General features: G+C 37.3%; 1 protein-coding gene across 2 annotated transcripts in view; it reads right to left on the bottom strand.

Annotated features, from left to right (window-relative positions):
• Nucleotides 1-14400, bottom strand: part of ADNP (activity dependent neuroprotector homeobox) — a 29816-nt gene that overhangs the window by 14197 nt on the left and 1219 nt on the right. The window contains exon 2 of one of the 2 annotated variants that reach the window (XM_061209778.1): nucleotides 13357-13530. The exons of the other annotated variant lie outside the window; for it this stretch is intronic. The gene's annotated coding sequence lies outside the window, so the exon portion shown is untranslated. The remainder of the gene's footprint in view (nucleotides 1-13356; nucleotides 13531-14400) is intronic. 2 annotated transcript variants of the gene reach the window in all.

Here is a 14400-nt window from a genome sequence, read left to right as displayed (position 1 = left end):
GCTGTGAAGAAAGATACAGCCTCTCTGGAAATACCTTTTTGGTAGGGGGTGGGGGAGAATCAAAGGCTGGAAATGATGCCATTACTAGTGAAGAAAAAAGGCAGCAATATTTTCTAAGTTAATAAAAAATTAGGAAGACATTCAAACTACTACAGTATAAACAATTTCATTTTTGGTACATCATCAACCCAAATTAATATGTAAGAAATTCAGATCCTAAATACTTAAAACAATACTCCACTTAATGCTGGTGCAAGTATTTATATAATCCACCCTGGGGTTTAAGAGTCAGATATTTGAAGTTTCTTTAAACCACTGATCTAACTAAAAATATTAAGTTATGCTATTTTCTAAGAGACGCAGGCATTTTAAGAATATTCTCACGAAGAGAATCAAAGTATCAGTTACTTCATTGCTACCCATGATGGCACTTAAAAAAATCTGTGTTATCTCTGTGGATTTTGAACCCATTAAGTTAAAAACTATTAAGGCAGAAAGAAAAAAATCATTCCCATATTTCTGCTGTTTTCTCCTCCTGCCACCCCCTCAACAACATATTTAATACCTGTCAATATCACTCACTGAGTAAAAAAAAGTGTGGTCACTGTAAAACACTTTCTTTTTATAACCAGCAAGTGTTTATCTTTCCTGACTATTCTGGGATCCAAAGTGGTGAACACAGACACCTTATTTGCTTTTCAGGATGTCACTAGCCCTACATTTAAATTAAACCAGATGTAAAAAGCTTTATGTAATATTTGTATTTGAAAAAAAATGAACCTTGTAAAGTCTTTCTAGAACAACCCTCCGATGAGTGAACACCATCGAGACCCTAGAGCCTACATTCAGTCTGGAAGCAATCACCCTACTCAATCTTTTTCTAAAACACAGTCCTGAACAGAAGCAGCTTATCTTTCAATTTCCTATAAGGCTTGGCAAAAGACCTTCTGGATGCCACAGGCTCTTCACATAAAGGCAGCTCGGTCTCCTCCTTTTCCTCTCTTCCTCAATCCCAAATACCACGAAACAAGTAATTGTCTGACTATCCAGGGGCAGAATGCTCTTCTGGATTAGCAAATAAAACTGTGCAGCATGACAGAGGTAAAAAAGCAAAGTTTTAGTCTTCCCTCTCTTCCATCTCACCAGAAAATGTTCAGCAGTGTTGAGGCTAAAAAAGGGAGTATCTGGAAAGCCCAGAAGGATTAGAAAGAGAAACTACTTTGCCAATGAAGACACACTTACACCAAAAGCTAAATTTAAATAATGAACATCAATTATGTTGCTTAGGATAATCATATTAGAACACTGTTAATAAAGACAAGAAGCAGGCAGGAAATATAACTAATTTTTCTTCTGTTCTTAGCTACTAACTGCATTAATTTTTTACTATTCTTTCAGTTTGGTAATAAAAGAAACCCAATTAACTGAGTAAAGTGTCAAATATAAAACTGCCTCCACTTCAGAAAAAAAAGGTTTTCTTCAAGTGTTTAACCAAATCAATTATTAAATTCCTTATAATTAAGTTTTCATAACTATTTCTTTGGTAGGTAGACTATATTTATGCAAGGCAAAATGAGTGTATTTATCTAAATACAGCATCCTGTACAAAAATGTTTTATCACAGTAATACTTTTGGCCACTTTCTATAAACAATGTGTGAATCCTTTCCACAAACAACCCTGCTCTAAGAGACTCTCTGCCTGATTACTTTGTGTGAGGGAAGCACAAACCCCACCAGGCAGCTTGTCCCACACTGGACGGCTCTGTTCACAAGTTTACTCTTTACAACGCTCTGTAACCTGCCCACAACTCTCAGTTCAGCTACAGACGTCTAATTACAAAGCCACCTAACAGCCTTGCAAGTTTTTAAGACACTTCCTCCTTCCCTCTCAAGACTTCCCCTTCTCCAAGTTAACCATGCTCAGTTCTTTTCACCATTCCTTCTGTTATCGCCTACGCCAATCTCCAATGAACAGGCTCCAGTTGGTCAATCTCTTTGGTGCCCTGAATACACTGTTATTCCAGATGTGACATAATCAGGTCAAGTGGGACAACACTTCTCTAATTCTGGATATTATTTTTAAATTAATGCTCCTAAAAGGTGCATTTGTGTTGGTGGCAGCCACTTTACACATATAACTACAATCAATCCTTTTTTTTTTTTGCATATGTGCCGCCTTTTTCAGCATTAGCTGGTTTAGCTGATGAGAAAAAGATATGCTATTCTGAATCCACGTCTGGTTAGAAGAGAAATAACTATCAACAATCTTTAAGTATCTTCTCAGTCGAAGGGGCATGAACATTCTAATTCCAAAATGAAAAAGAACAAAGTACATGCCTTAGGAAAGCCAAGAGATTGAGATTCATATTCCAACTAAAATCAGTTATGAAAAAGCAGCACTTTGAATCACTGAAAAGAACGTGGGGTTTTGCCTAATCTAAACTCTTCTCTTTTTACAGATTAGCAACTGAGGTGAAGCAACTGGCTTAGGGGTGATGAGCGTTGTCAGTGACAGAGCTGGGCCTCAAGGTCATCCCCAGACCTAGAATGCGGTGTTCTTCCCATTACCCATGCACATGAAGCTCTGATCTCTGACATTAATTAAAAGTAAACAACAGCATGTTATATACACACATCTGAAAGCGCCAGAACTTTAATACCGAAGGTTGAAATAACCATAAATAATTCAGCCAAACCAGCTCAAGTGGAGATACGGAGATTAAGAATACACACACATATCTCAGGTCAGATGGTCCCATCGCATCCAAAGAAGTGAAACATGAACTCAGCTCTGAGACCACTTGCCCTAAAGCGCTTTTAACATCACCGTGGATGCCAACAGTCACTAGATGGTCACATCTGACAGATATCTTTCTATCCAAACTGTAATGGTAATATCTTTTTTTTTTAATTAAAAAAAATTTTTTTTTAATGTTTTGGCTACACCGTGCAGCATGTGGGATCTTAGTTCCCTGACCAGGGATCAAACCCATGCCCCCATAGTGGAAGCGGGGAGTCTTAACCACTGGACCACCAGGGAAGTCCCTGTAATGGTAATATCTTGCAAAACGAAAACCACAATTTTAGAATCCTTCAATAAAACAATACCTTTTCAAAAAACAGATATATCCTACATCTCTCCTATTGATAATGGACCAGTTATCCATTATCAATACTCAAAGCATGGTCTTCTGAAAATTGCTTGGGAAAAGCAGAGGCTTTCATCTTTTCTTTTTCTAAAGGGCAGGGGTAGGCAGGAGACTAGTAGCCTCTCAACTAACTACCTCTTAGTCTCCTTTCCCCTGCCAAATTCCATTCATTCTTGTTACAAAAGCAATTGAGAAATGAAAACATATGCCCACACAAAAACTTATACACTTATGTTCTCAGCAGTCTTCATAATATCCGAGAAGGAAAATCAACCCAAATCTCCATCAACTGATAAATGGTTAAGTAAAACATGGTATTGATACAATGGGATATGATTCAGCCATAAAAAGGAGTGAAATACTGATGTATGCTCCAACATGATGAACCCTGAAAATATTATGCCAAGTGAAAAAAGTCAGTCACAAAAGGCCACTTATTGTGTGATTCTGTTTATATGAAATATCTAGAATAGGCAAATCTCAGAGACAGAAAGGAGATTAAAGTTGCCTAGGGCTGGAGGAGATAGGCGGGGGGAATAGAGGGTGATTGCCAAGGGGTACTGGGTTCTTTGTGAAGAAAATATTCTAAAATTAATTGTGGCGATAGGTGCACAACTCTGAATATGCTAGAAAACATTGAATTATACACTTTAAATGGGTGAATTGTATGGTATACGAAAGATATCTTAAGCTGTTAAAAAAAAAAAAAAAAGCAATTAGGCCTAGTATAAGATTACAAAATGTAGATAAGGCGAAGAACACAAATAATTTTACCCAAAGACAATAGTAAATACTGGGGTATACTATCCTTCCAGATTTTATGCATGCATAATTTTCTTAAACAAACAACAAAAGGAATAGATGTATTTCAGTATTTACTCAAGCAGCAAGAAAACCAATGTTGCTTGAAAATTTTATAAATTCATTTTTATTTTAAGAACTATGCTTTCCAATACGGCAGATACTAGCCACAAATGGCTATTAGGCCCTTAAAATGTGGCTAGTCTGAACTGAATTGAGGTGCTTTAAACTTTTATTGTGCTACCATCACCGCCATCCACCTCCACAACTCTTTTCACCTTGCAAAACTGAAACTTTATCTCCATTAAACAGTAACTCCCCATTTCTCCCCACCCATCTGCACCTGGCAACCACCATTGTTTTGCCTCTAGGATTCTGACTACTCTACGTACTTCACGTAAGTGGAATCAAAATATCTGTGCTTTTGTGACTACTTATTTTACCTAGCAACGCCTTCAAGGTTTATCCAGTTGTAGCATGTCAGATTTTCCTTCCTTGTACGGCTGAATAATATTCCATGCTATGTATATATCACATTTATCCATTCACCTGTTGGACACTTTTCCGCCTTCAGCTATTGTGAATAATACTGCTATGAACATGGGTGTACAAGCATCTCTTCGAGACGCTGCTGCTGGATCACATGGTAATTCTGTGGTTCTACCATTTACACTCCCAACAGTGCACAGTGTTCCAGTTTCTTCACATCCTCACCAACACTTTTTTTTTTTTTTGACAGTAACCATCTTAATGGGTGTGAGATATATTTTCATTGTAGTTTTAGTTTGCATTTCCCTAATGACTAGTGATGTTGAGCATCTTTTCACGCGCTTTTGGGCCATTTATACATCATCTTTGCCCATTTGAGATACGCTTTTAAGCATAAAATATACTTGGGATTTCCAAGACTTAGTATGATAAAAATGCAAAATATCTCATAAATACCCTTCCAAAAATAGACTACATGTTGAAATGACAATACTTTGGATATATTGGATTAAAAATTAAAATTAATTTTGTTTTTTAAAAAAGTAGCTACTGGAAACATGGATAAACCTCAAAGATATTATGCTAAGCAAAATAAACCAGTCACAAAAAGACAAATACTACATGATTACACTCATATGAGATACTAATAGTAGTGAAATTCATAGAGACAGAAAGTAGAAGGGTGGTTGCCAAGGGCTGGTGGGGAGGGGAGAATGGGGATTTACTGTTTAACGGGGATAGTGTTTCTGTTTTGCAAGATGAAGAAAAGTTCTGGAGATGGATAGTGGTAATTGCTGCACAACAATGTGAATATACTTAATGTCACAGAACTGTATACTTAAAAGTGGTTGGTTAACACGATAAATTAACTTTATGTTATGTATATTTTACCACAATTAAAAATAAAGTTAAAAAAAAAAAGTGGCTACTAGAAAACGTAAGACAAGAGTAGTGAATATGGAACCAGATAAGGCTGCTTGTAATTTTATCAGCAGGGCAGTCTGGGTTCAAAATCAGAGACATTTATCACTGATGGGTCTCTTTGCCAAAACTATGAATATTAAGCATCTGTTAAGACTGTTTAAGATTCTTTTGAACAGGACAGATCCTCTAGAGCAAGTCCTGGATGTAACAGAACAACTTTGAAGGCCTTTACAAATTTCCAGACCATTTTGGACAATTTTAAACGAGTGACTCTACGGTAATATATCAACAGCCCCCAAACTGTTAAGCACTTAAAAAAAAAAATCTTAGTAGAGCATTCACTTTCCTGGCAAATCTGCTCCACTCCAAGAGGCCAGGAACAGAGGAATATATCACTTTTGTCAACGTCAAAGGCCCAAATTCACTCTGCCTTAACTAATAGTTTAATCCAGCTAGAGTTACTTTAATGAGAAGTTCAATTATTTTTTAATTTTGCAAAATTGAAATGATTCTAGAGCATGAAGCAGCAGTACAGAAATGATTTTCACAGAATTTCCATGTATTAAATTTTCAAATCACCTTAAGTTTCTTTCAAAGAGTTACAGGATAGAACTGTAAAAGGGGAGAAGTCCCAGGAAAAATAAAACAGGAAGCCTTTTCAAAGGTAACAGAAAGATGAAAAATTTAATTTTAGCCCTTTAAGCAAGTTTTATTTTCTTTCATATTGGCGTGGCTCATTAATATCAAACCAAGAATCTAATGGGAAATAAAAAGCCTGGTTCACCACATTATCAATCACCAAAATTACAATGACACTGTGACTTAACAGTTTTGATTTATTTTAAATGCTCATCACAGGTGATCTCAAGAGATTTAGTAAAATATGACCTGAAAGTATAATTCATACAACTGGTAAAGAGATATTTATGTCTTTAAATTAGAATCACTATGAATCATTTTTCAGCACAGATTAATTTTCCTGATCTCAACTGACAGGCTAAATAGAACCCCTAAAATATGCAGGAGGACAAGGATGCCATCTCACTATTCAAGGCAAAGATGTCCATTACAAGGACCCTGACTGTTTTTTTTCCCCTGCTATATTCTCTAACACGTTCTTCATTGGCTGGCACATAGCAGGCACTCAGTAAGTATAGAATGAATGAACAGTCCCTGCCTACAAAGGTCTTACAGAGATGACACCCCATAAATATATATAGGAAAAGATGCAATATGTCAGATGTGTCACAAACTAGATGTTCTGAGGCTTTGTAAGAGGGACAGTTCATTCTCAGCAGGGGCAGTCAGGAGAGGGCGGAAGTAGCTGTTGAGCTGGGGCCACTATGTTAGGTGGAGAATCTGCACTCACTGCAAAAAAAGTCTCACTGGCACAGTTCCAGAGGTGGAAAAGCAAGGAGTTTTAGGAACTACTGCAGAGAGTCAGAATGGCTGCTATGTCAAGCTTCTGAGTAGTAATGAATGACAAGGTTGGAAAGGCAGGATGGGGATACAATGGAGGCCTTGAGTGTGAAGCTAGAGCCTGCTGCCATGTCTAGCAGGCACTGAGGAGATGCTGCAGGTACTGGAGTAGAGAAGTGATACAATTTTAATGGCACTTTGAGAGAATTAATCTGGTTGTGTTTGGCAGGTCCCATTAAAAAAGGTCTGGAGTAAGTAGAAGAGTGGATACCAGACCTAGCCGTTGTCAGAATCACCTGAGGGAGGCTACACCCATTCCAGACCTACCTACTCAATCTGAAACATCTGCAAAATAGCCAGAACTTTAGGTATAAGATAACAACATACTGAAATGATAGCACAAGGATGGGGAGAAAAAGTTCAAGTATAAAGGCTATAGCCAACATCAAAATTTGTGTTTTCCAGTAGGACTACACTGGTTTCATGAACAAATATTTAGGTTACCTCTCAGCCACATGTAAAAATTTTTTCCCTCATAACTTTAAACTTCTATAATAAGTAGGGTGACATAGTACAGTAAAGCTTTCCCCTGCTAGAAAAGAAAGATGGTACAATGTAGTAAGAAAGAATACAGCTCTAGAGCTGGACAGATCTGTGTTTAAATCCTTGCTCTGCCACTTACTAGCTTTGTGACTCTAAAAATCTTACTTTACTACTGGAGGTCTGTTTCCTATGGTATAACCAGTAGAACACCATTCTACTGTTCAAATATCAGAAGGATTAAATAAGATGATGCCAATTAATACTTAAAGCAGTTATTATTATTATTACCTTAAACCAGGTCAGATACTGGAACAATCACTCTGAAAATTACGAGTTCATACCAGGATATAATCTTTTAAAAAGCACAGACTATCATTATTCCTGAGAATCAGATGTGGTTGCCACACATCTGTTCCTGTACACATTATAATGTGCATTTATACTTACACATAAGAGTGTTTTTTATATATTTGTGTGAGCCATTCATGTTAGAGTTAGCATATTAACTTTACAAGCTCTGTGGCACTTACAATGGTTATGCAACAGAACATTCGCAAGTACCCAAAATAAACCTAGGTGACTTAGAAATACAAAGGTGTGACCTAGAGTTTGCTTATTAAATATATATATATTTATATAATATAAAATTTGGGTTACTCCTAAGGCTTTCAGACTGAAAAACTAGTGCTTACAACTAGGAACTGTTATTATGGTTGCTGCTTATCCTGTTGCTTTTGAGTATTTAGGTTTCAGACAAGAACCCTAGCTGTGACCACCAGAACTTCTGGAACACTAATGGAACCAATGGTTTTCAGGGTGTACTTCTCAGAGTGTGCTGAGAGACTGTAAGAGATATATACAGATGGAGGGGAAGTTGACATTTGAGGGACAACGTGAAAGCTGACCCTTTAATCAGTTTTATATACTAGAGTTCACATAAAATTTTATTTGAAAGGGGGAAAGATGCCTCACTACCTAAAAAAAGACAAAAAGGATTGAGAACATCTCTAACATCCCAATCTAGCTTCAGGGAGACTGAGATGGGACGCATTTCCCAATTTACTCCATTTTAAATAGGCATTCCAGCAAGACATACTGTGGGAGTGATTCCAACACCATGCTGCCTACGTAAGAACTCCATAGGCTTAGCGCTGCTTGCTGTCAATACAGGTGAACAACCTGGCTTAAGGGAAGTGTGAAAAAGGGAAATCAATTAACGAGCAGGCCTAAGAGAACATCCAGATATGTCCATTTATAATCATTCCAGAAGCATGCTACTGGTCTTCATCTAAAATGGCCTAAGACAAAAAGTAGGTTATTTTCAATCCCTTAAAAAGTTTTCCATGCTGTCTCAAAACTACTCAAAATAATTTTCCCACAGTAATGGGAAATATATTTCTCTCACCATTCTTGAACAACAAAATATGTAATTTATTTGAATCACCTTCTCACGTTTTTCTAAGCTATCTCCTAGAGTCAAGGCTTAAGCAAAAGCATTATTCTTAGAGCAGGTTTTGCCACTTGATGGCTCAATCCTTACACTTTCCGCAGAAGTTTTATTTATATTTTTCTGATCTCAAACCAGGATTCTAAGCACTCCCTGCATTAGGACACACCCAGTCTCAGTTCATCTCTTTCACGAGAGCAAGAATTCTAATTGTTGACTTAAACGTACAGTTAATAAATTCCACCACATTTCCACTAGATAGAAGTTTCTTCAGATATATCAGGTTTCAAGAGACCACTCATATAGGTCCTCAATTGTTGCCAGCTCCCACCAGAAAAGGAAAGCCTTACAGATTTTCAAGAGAAGCACAGGTTTCCACAAGCTCTTAAATGGGGCATAGAGGGTTCAGAAAAAGAAAAGGCAGAGGGCAAAAGCCAGCAATTATCTGTCTAAGCAAAAATAACTGCTCAGAGGAGAGAAGGAACAAGACTGCTCTAAACCAAAACACTGGGAAAAGCAATGGACATAAACAAACTTTCTTTTTAGATCCTTACACAGGCAACTTCAAACCTTATACAGTTGCTACTTCAACTAACTACCACCAGCACAATTCACCGGTAAAGAAGCTAGTGAAGCTAGCTGCTTTAACTGCGGAGCCCACTTGGGATCCTTGGCTGTTAGCTGACATCCAAGCACAAAACATCACTAAGAAGTTATGAAGCACTCGTTTGGGCCTTCATTAGCCAAACAGCTCACAGGGGCACTATAAAAGCCTGTGTTCCAAACACAGACCTGGGAACCAGCCCAGACATATTCCATGGCTCACTTCATCAATGCACGCGGTAGTGCCTTGATTTCCCTACTTGTGAAATCAGTCCTGAGAGAATTGAGAATGGTTTATGAAGTGCTTAGAAAATGACACCAGTATTATTAATATTATTTTATAATACCATAAAGGCCAGCAAGGGGGCCTTTACACTTATAGTTCATCCTTATTAAAGACATCAACCAAGTCGTATGAGAAGTGACAAACACAAACAACCCAAAGCTAAGTGACTCAATTACAAACCTATACCCTTACTGGAGAAGGAATTAGGAAGTGGAGGGATTTATTTTTAATTCTAAGAGATGGTCAATGCAGGAGTCTCTTACAGATCATGTGCATGTTTTTGAATGATAACTCAATCTTAAACTGCGGCATATGTTCAGGGCAGCCTTCCCTTGGTAATTCTATTCAAAGTCTTTTATACTCTTCTCTTAATTTCCAAACCTTTATTTCTGGAACACTGCTAAAATTCTTGAGATATCAGGATTTCTCTCGCTGCTGTTTTGGAACTAAGCTAGGGATCAGTAAAACCAAAGAGGACTGTGAGTGCATCTCAAGGAAGTCCTAAAGGCAAAGGACAGGAACACATACATGGAGATGAGAGAACCAAGCACGGAAACAGTGAAAAAAATTTTGCATTTTACACGTATTAGAACAAAAATGTGCACCCCTAAATCAAAACTCACTTTACATAGTTGGCTCACATTTTATCTGTGACTTCCTATATATACACGCATACACCCATATAATCAAGTTGATAGATATATATCCCAATCTGAGAGGCCTGTTAATCTGTAGAGAGCCTTCTCTTTCCAGTGAGGCAGAATGTGGATTCTCATTTAAGCCGACCTCTAAACTGGCAGATATCAAAGGTAGGTCATGACCAAAACAAAGGTATAAGGGGTACTAAGACAGTAATAGAGACTGAGGGAGCACCATCATCCTTCTCCTCACTTTCTAATGGACAAGATCAGGCAAAGAAACAACACCACCAAAAATGCAGTCACATGGAACTGTGGCCACTCATGCTGGGCAAAACATGGGTGGCTGTTCTTATAGAGTGTCTCAACGATCAAGGTGGAAAGTGCCAACGTGTAAACAAGAAACAGCCTCTACATTCAAGATACCAGTTCAGTTAATTAGTGTGGGGCTTTGGTTCCTACCAGTTTCAAACGCCAAGTTTCCAAACTAACAACATAAAATGTATATGCACATCAGCAAAACATGGCATTTGCCCCAGACCTAATACCACAAGTTCTCACAAAACTAGGGGAGGAAAAACTTTTGTAAGTTCATGTGATGCTAATAACACATCAAGCTCTGTGAATCTAGCTAAAATTATTTACATAGGTGAGCAACATTTTTCTTAATGTTCATGCCTCTTAGGCAAGTAGATGAAAGTTACACTCTTGTGGAAAATATTTTACCTTCTGGAAGACATAACAGACTTTATGATATTCTTTAAAAGTGAAAGTCCTTTGGAAGTCTAGGTTGAACAAGTAGCTCATTACACAACAGTACTGGGCACCTTGATGTAAACTACAAATTAGGTTCTAGTAAGAATTTCAAAAAAACTTTCGTAGTTTCACATCATTTTTAAAAAGTTTATCTAAGATTTAAACAGACTTTAAAAAACCCCGACATTTAATTCTGATTTTTTTCCCTGCACAAATGTACTGTTTCCAAACATTATCTCCAATATTTGCACCTTTTATTTGTATTTAATGTCATTTCAACACTAAAAAAGTGAACTGTATTTTATGTATACACCCACCCAGCCATTAATAAAATCAAGGTCTACTACAACTTACGCAATTTGTTATTTATGCATGGTTCTCAAAAGAAAAAATACTACTTAAATTCTGAAGTTTTTCTTTTATTTTTTCCCTAAGTAGGGATCCCTACTTGCTCCTTTGTAACAGAATAGCTCTATCTTCCTTGTTAAACTGTAATTTTCACAATTAAATGTGAAGTCACAAAATGTGTACATCACCTTAAATATATTAACCACCAGATTGCTAAATATTTAACATTTCACAATTCTAAAAATTATTTTTAACATTTTCCAAAATTTACAAGTAGTTACTTTAATATATAATGTACCTAATATAATTATGCTTTCAGCAATCAAATATAAATAATAAATGTAGGCATGTATGTTAATAATAAAAATCAAAATTCATTTTTACTTGATAAAAGCCTACTGATTATTTGGGAGCAAGTACATGTTCACAGAAAGGTTTGTTCTGATCAGAGAATGTTCAAGGTTTTTAGAAGCTTAGCAACTCTTGAGACTGGGTCATCAAAATAACAATAATCAAGAACTTACTTGACACTTAGTCTGTTCAACATGGTGACGTTTTATTTTTAATATAAATAGTATTAGAACTTTTCCTGCACTCTGGTTTAAGGAAAAAAAGAGAAATTTAAGCAAAACAAATTCACAATGGATATGTTTAAAATCAATGACTTTCAGAATAAACAGGAACAAGGGTCTTTAGAGATTCACAGCCCAATCTCCTCTATTTCCTACACAGAGACTATAAGAGCCAAAAAAGCAAAGATTTAGCTAGTTCGAAGTATAGCAGCCTTTAGTAAGGCAGTGTTAGGAAATTTTCAACAAGGGCCAAGACAAAGAAGGAACTTCTACTTAAAGTTCAATTAAATAGAATACCCATTCCCCACCCTCTAGTTAATTGAGGCTTTTTAATGAACCCTTACAGTTTACCTAAATTCCAGCCTTCAAGTCCAATTTTTTCACTTTTTTTGGGGGGTGGGGGTAGGGGGGAGGGAATGCCAAAATCAGGAAACATTTGAAATTGCAGAATATATGCTTTTTAAGAGCTCACAGTAAGTTTTCCCATAGGGGGAAAATGGCTATTACCACTAAGGACATCGGTTAACATTATATCTTACGTATAATTTGCTAAATCAAACAAAAGCACCTTCACAAACTTCACCTCCAACACACCCTCAAAGAAGAAATGGTATTCATATTACTCATTTAAAAAGCCGTATAATTCTATATCAAACACAAATTCAAGTCAAAATTATATCTACTTAACAAATACTAAAAAGTATTCAAAGATTACAAATAATACCTTTTAGATTATATATCTGATTCTTCTGATTACTAAACAAATTGTAAAAGCAATTAGTTAAGTCTCTAGTGGAATACCTGAACCAAGCTGCCTCCTTTTCACTCACCAAAATGTTACTTGGTAGCAAATGTCCAATGCAAATTCTCCCCTATGCACCAACTGGTTAACTATGTATCAAAGAATACACCGGTTCATTTTCCCATAAATTTATCTTGGTGTATCTTTATAACATACCTGCAACAAAGTCTTAAAAGTACCCTTAAGTATCAACAACCACTGTCCATCTTTGGTAGCAAGTACCTGTTCATGGAAAGGCCTGTTCTGATCAGAGAATCTTCAAGGTTTCTAAATGCTTAGCAACTCTTGAGATTGGGTCATCAAAATAGCAGTAATTGAATACTTAACAGACTTTATACACAAGAGTGCAGAATGCAAATGATTAAAACAATATTAGCAACTTCAAAATTTTCTCTTAAACAAGCCACAAGTCATTTCTCTGTTCAGAACCCACATCTGCAACCAGCTCTAACCGGTTCCTTGAGGAATGTGGCTAGGCTGAAATTTTGGAAGTGTTGGCTTTGGTGGTGACCAAGGAGGAAGAAGTCTCTGGCTTCCCTGTTGCTGCAGTTCCCACCCTCCAAAATGAATATACCCACCGGTGTGAATTGACAATGTGGTCCAAAGAGCAAGGCAGGAACGGAGTCCAGATCCGCAAAATGGTAGTACAGGGCATAACCACTAGGCCACCTATCAGTTCAGTACAAAAAGTACAACCCTGTGCATCATGGTGCAAAAGCTGGGGCCTAGGTTTCGCATTGTGCATCTCACACCTATGGAAATAACAAGAGGAGTAAAATCTATAGAAATCAACACACCCTAAGAAAGTGGGTGCTCACAGAAGACTGGTGTCAACACTTTTGCAAAGGCGGTTGGCTACTGAGATAATGAACAGCAACCGCAAGTCCAAAGTTGGAAAGAAAGAAAATTTTACAATCAACTCTGTTGAGTCTGACAATGAAGAACTCAACATGGGCTTTATGTTTACCAACAAGGCTTTGCAAATCATGACACCCATCTACATACTTATGAAAATTACTACCCCACTAAAATCTAACATCCCTCAAGGATTTTTAACTCTCAAAGAGTTGAAAAGGTTGGGGCCATGAAGAAGGGATGTAATCATCAATTCCCCCAAACCTGATCCTCTCAGGTTTTAAACTTTTCCCTTTACCATCTGACCTTGGGAAGATATGGTGACACATTCAAAGCTTAAGGTGGAAGAATTCCAGAGAAGGGGATATCTGTGTACCAAGGATGTGCCAAGATGATTCCTCAAGAACAAATGTGGATTGTCTAAGGGTCAACAGTTTTGAAAAAGTAAAAAGAGAGAACTTCTAAAACGCAGGGTGAATTCTTTAAAAGAAATAAAATCACTGCTCTTGACTCACTTGATCCTTCACCATGTTGCTGTCAGCTCACCAACTAAGAGTGTGCGAGTGTGTCTTGCTGGGTCCATTTTCCCATGGTCTGTAGAAGGCGCTGTGAAGCACATCCTGTTCTAGCTCTGGGGCCCTTCCCCCCTCTGCAGCCTTACCCAGTGCAGGGAATGCGCCCCCTACTGACTCCAACACTCATCGCCTTTAGCCGACTTGGCTGCGGTGCATTTTGGGTGGGGGCTGGTATTTTCTTCAAGGCCATAA

The sequence above is a fragment of the Eubalaena glacialis genome, chromosome 13 (assembly GCF_028564815.1).
Source record: "Eubalaena glacialis isolate mEubGla1 chromosome 13, mEubGla1.1.hap2.+ XY, whole genome shotgun sequence".
NCBI classification, from domain to species: Eukaryota; Metazoa; Chordata; class Mammalia; order Artiodactyla; family Balaenidae; genus Eubalaena; species Eubalaena glacialis.
This window is presented reverse-complemented; position numbering and strand designations above follow the sequence as displayed.